This window comes from Pimephales promelas, chromosome 2 (genome assembly GCF_988280905.1).
Source record: "Pimephales promelas chromosome 2, fPimPro1.hap1.1, whole genome shotgun sequence".
NCBI classification, from domain to species: domain Eukaryota; kingdom Metazoa; phylum Chordata; class Actinopteri; order Cypriniformes; family Leuciscidae; genus Pimephales; species Pimephales promelas.
Genome location: NC_142770.1, coordinates 50,353,659 through 50,358,658, shown reverse-complemented (window position 1 = coordinate 50,358,658; position 5,000 = coordinate 50,353,659).

Sequence of the window (5,000 nt, the reverse complement as noted above, 5' to 3'; positions counted from 1 at the left end):
AAAACGTGCAGTGGGCGGGGACTTCCGGGGCCCCGGAGGCTCTGACGGCACACCCAGGGAGGTGCACCGTCCTCGGGCACGGCCAGGTGGCCCCCCCGGGGTCCTGGAAGTCCCCCCGCCCCCCGGAGACACCCACACCCACACCCACCCACCCACCGGACGGGAAGATTCCGTTTTTCGCCGATATCTCGAAAACGGCCGGGCGAAAAAATTTCAAACTCGGGTCTTCCGTAGGCCTCGGGGGGCCCTATCCAAAGAGGCCACCCGCGTCCCCGGGGGCCTCGGGGTCAGGGAGTTAGGCCCGGTCAAAGGCGCGGCGTTTTTGGCTTATATCTCGCGAACCCCCGGGCCAATCTTCCCCAAACTCGAATCGACCGTAGTGCCGGACGGGGCCTTTCGAAAGAGCCCACCCACGAGGTCCAACTCGCCCGGGTCCCCGAGTTATAGCCGTTCAAAGTCGGGGGTCCCGGCGAACGGCGATCCGGTAGGGGGCGTCCCCGGGGCCCGCCGCCGCCCTGGTTCGAGCGAGGGCCCCCGTGGGACCTCGCCACCCAAATTTGAGCTCTCTGGGCCTTCGCGTCGCGGAGATACGGGCGATTTTCTCCCGGGATCGTGACGTCATCGGCGGGCGCCATTTCAGAGCGCGGCCGAGGGTTTTCGGCCGATATCTCCGCGAATACTCGACCAAAAACGACGAAACGCATATGGACGCGTTCAGCTCGGCGAGACGGTTCGAATGAGCCCGGCCTCGGCCGGGCACGTCGAGTTTTCGGCGAGATATTTGCGTTTTTCCGCTTCCGGGGCGCTTTGGGGGCCCGTATCTCGGGCCCCCGGGGGCCCACGGGGCTGGGGGCGGTCTCATTCGAAAGGTCTCGTCCCGTTCTCCAGCCGACAAAAATTTGGCGTCGATCGGAGCCGCCTTCGGAGAGCTACGGTCGTTTGAAGCCCCGTGCGGTGGGGTTACCGTCCTTCAAACAGCCGCCGCTCGCAGGGGGAGTCCCGGGGAGGCATGGTTGCCTGTATGACTTGGGCTTAGAGCACCCAGCCCCGCGCTCCTGGAGGAACCTCCGGTGCACAGGGTCTGCTGCAACCAGCCACGTGGGTTCTGAGGGGTAGGGGAGCGTGCGCTCTCCTCCCCGGGCGGGCGGCCGGGCCCTGGGGGCTCGCGCCTCCACGGAGGGACCTCGCTCCCGGGGCTTCGTCCCCGGGGCTCGGGGACTCCGTGGCGGCTCGGCCCCCGGGGTTCGACCCCGCTCGCTCGCTCCAAAACCCAAGTCCAAAACGTGGGGTTGCACGGGAGCTCCGGGCGCGACGGGTCTCCACGCACGGCCCCGGGGAGGGAGCTCCGACCCGGGCCGGAGGCAGATTCGCCCCCCGCCCCCCGGCTGTCCGCCCGGAGCCGAGACGGTCCTAAAACGGGCCTTGGGGGTGATGTAGAAGGGTAACGCTCACACAACCAGGACTCACACAAACCGATCTGCATCCCAGGCAGGGTGCGGGTCTCCTGGGCACGAATAAAGCCCGATGCCCCGTGGGTGATGTTGGCCCTGGCCACTCAAGGCACTCACCCAAGCCAGAGAGGGTGCACTCTGGCTGGGGAAGCAGATTCAATCTCTGCTGTGGTGGAGCTCTGGAAAAACGCCAAACCTCCAGGAAAAGACGGCCCGGTTTCTCTGAAAAGTGCATCCCAGGCAGGGTGCGGGTCTCATGGGCACGAATAAAGCCCGATGCCCGTGGGTGATGTTGGCCCTGGCCACTCAAGGCACTCACCCAAGCCAGAGAGGGTGCACTCTGGCTGGGGAAGCAGATTCAATCTCTGCTGTGGTGGAGCTCTGGAAAAAACGCGAAACCTCCAGGAAAAGACGGCCCGATTTCTCTGAAAAGTGCATCCCAGGCAGGGTGCGGGTCTCCTGGGCACGAATAAAGCCCGATGCCCCGTGGGTGATGTTGGCCCTGGCCACTCAAGGCACTCACCCAAGCCAGAGAGGGTGCACTCTGGCTGGGGAAGCAGATTCAATCTCTGCTGTGGTGGAGCTCTGGAAAAACGCGAAACCTCCAGGAAAAGACGGCCCGGTTTCTCTGAAAAGTGCATCCCAGGCAGGGTGCGGGTCTCATGGGCACGAATAAAGCCCGATGCCCGTGGGTGATGTTGGCCCTGGCCACTCAAGGCACTCACCCAAGCCAGAGAGGGTGCACTCTGGCTGGGGAAACAGATTCAATCTCTGCTGTGGTGGAGCTCTGAAAAAAAAAAAACGCGAAACCTCCAGGAAAAGACGGCCCGGTTTCTCTGAAAAGTGCATCCCAGGCAGGGTGCGGGTCTCATGGGCACGAATAAAGCCCGATGCCCGTGGGTGATGTTGGCCCTGGCCACTCAAGGCACTCACCCAAGCCAGAGAGGGTGCACTCTGGCTGGGGAAGCAGATTCAATCTCTGCTGTGGTGGAGCTCTGAAAAAAAAAAAAAACGCGAAACCTCCAGGAAAAGACGGCCCGATTTCTCTGAAAAGTGCATCCCAGGCAGGGTGCGGGGTCTCCTGGGCACGAATAAAGCCCGATGCCCACCTTGAAACGGAGCCTGGGCTCGACTCTGAAGTCCAGATCTCGAAAAACGACAGAGTCCAAAAAGGTGCGGTGGCTCCAAACCTCCATGCCCTCAGACCTCCCTGGCCAGCCCAGGGAGGGTGGCCCGTCCTGGGCCAGACTCAGATTTCCCCCGCCACCCCTGGAGCTCCGCCTGGAGCGAAGACGGTCCTAAAACGGACCATGGGGCTCTTGTAGAGGATGAGGGAGGGAGAGAGGGGCCTTCAGAGAGCCCCTTGGCCGGCTTGACTCTGGAGTCGAATTTGGAAAAATAGACAAAGTCCATAAACGTGCTGTTGGTTCGGACCTCCAGGGCACTCAAGGCACTCACCCAAGCCAGAGAGGGTGCACTCTGGCTGGGGAAGAGGATTCAATCTCTGCTGTGGTGGAGCTCTGAAAAACACGAGAACCTCCAGGAAAAGGCGGCCCGGTTTCTCTGAAAAGTGCATCCCAGGCAGGGTGCGGGTCTCCTGGGCAAGAACGAAGCCCAATGCCCACCTTGAAACGGAGCCTGGGCTCGACTCTGAAGCCCAGATCTCGAAAAACGACAGAGTACAAAAAATGTGCGGTGGCTCCAAACCTCCATGCCCTCAGACCTCCCTGGCCAGCCCAGGGAGGGTGGCCCGTCCTGGGCCAGATTCAGATTCGCCCGCCACCCCTGGAGCTCCGCCTGGAGCGAAGACGGTCCTAAAACGGGCCTTCGGGGATGTATGAGAGAGGGGAAGCGTGGTGGTGGCAAACACAGAGGACCCCCTACCAGCGATCAGACCGTCGTGAGTCCCACTCAGAGTCACTCTGGGTGGGCATGTAAAAATCCAGATTACGCCGCGCTGGAGCTCTGGAAGTTACGAGACCTCCAGGAAAAGACAGGCTGGTTTTCTGAAAAGTGCACCCCAGGCAGGGTGCATCTTTTCCTGGGCACGAGCCCAGCGCACATGGTGTGGTGGTCCGGCTCTGGTGCCAAAGTTTGGGGGAAAAAATAGACAGAGTCCAATAACGTGGTGTGGTTCCAAAGCTCCATGCCCTCAGACCTCCCTGGCCAGCCCAGGGAGGGTGGCCCGTCCTGGGCCAGATTCAGATTTGCCCGCCACCCCTGGAGCTCCGCCTGGAGCGAAGACGGTCCTAAAACGGGCCTTCGGGGATGTATGAGAGAGGGGGAAGCGTGGTGGTGGCAAACACAGAGGACCCCTACCAGCGATCAGACCGTCGTGAGTCCCACTCAGACTCACTCTGGGTGGGCATATAAAATCCAGACTACGCCCCGTCGGAGCTCTGGAAGTACGAGACCTCCAGGAAAAGACAGGCTGGTTTTCTGAAAAGTGCACCCCAGGCAGGGTGCATCTTTCCTGGGCACGAGCCCGGCGCACGTGGCGGGGTCCGGCTCTGGTGCCAAAAAAATTGAGAAAAATCGACTAAGTCCAATGGCGTGACGTGGGTTCAAAGCTCCATGGTCTCAGACCTCCCTGGCCAGCCCAGGGAGGGTGGCCCGTCCTGGGCCAGAGTCAGATTCGCCCGACACCCCCTGGAGCTCGACCTGGAGGGAAGACGGTCCTAAAACGGGCCTTCGGGGCTGTATGGAAGAGGGCAAGTGTGGTGGTGCAAAACACAGAGCACCCCCTACCATTGATCAGACCGTCGTGAGTCCCACTCAGACTCGCTCTGGGTGGGCATATAAAATCCAGACTACGCCCCCCCCGTCGGAGCTCTGGAAGTACGAGACCTCCAGGAAAAGACAGGCCGGTTTTATGTAAAGTGCACCCCAGGCAGGGTGCGTCTTTCCTGGGCACGAGCCCGGCGCGCGTGGCGGGGTCCGGCTCTGGTGCCAAAAAATTTGAGTAAAATCGACTAAGTCCAATGACGTGGTGTGGTTCCAAAGCTCCATGGTCTCAGACCTCCCTGGCCAGCCCAGGGAGGGTGGCCCCGTCCTGGGCCAGAGTCAGATTCGCCCGACACCCCCTGGAGCTCGACCTGGAGGGAAGACGGTCCTAAAACGGGCCTTCGGGGCTGTATGGAAGAGGGCAAGTGTGGTGGTGCAAAACACAGAGCACCCCCTACCATTGATCAGACCGTCGTGAGTCCCACTCAGACTCGCTCTGGGTGGGCATATAAAATCCAGACTGCGCCCCCGTCGGAGCTCTGGAAGTACGAGACCTCCAGGAAAAGACGGGCTGGTTTTATGGAAAAAGTGCACCCCAGGCATATGCTTGTCGAACGGTCGGTCTGGGTAAACGGCGAGTGTCCGTGCTGTTGCGTGCGAACGAGATTCCCAATGCTAACGAACCTCCCCCGGCTGGCGACCGGGGAGAGCGCCTCGTTTTCGGGCACGAGCGAATGCGTCTGCCTGGCGGAGCCCCCGTCGGTGCCGAGGTGGTCCTGAGACGGGCCTTCGGGGTTTTGTCGAGGAAGGGGACAAGCGCCCCAA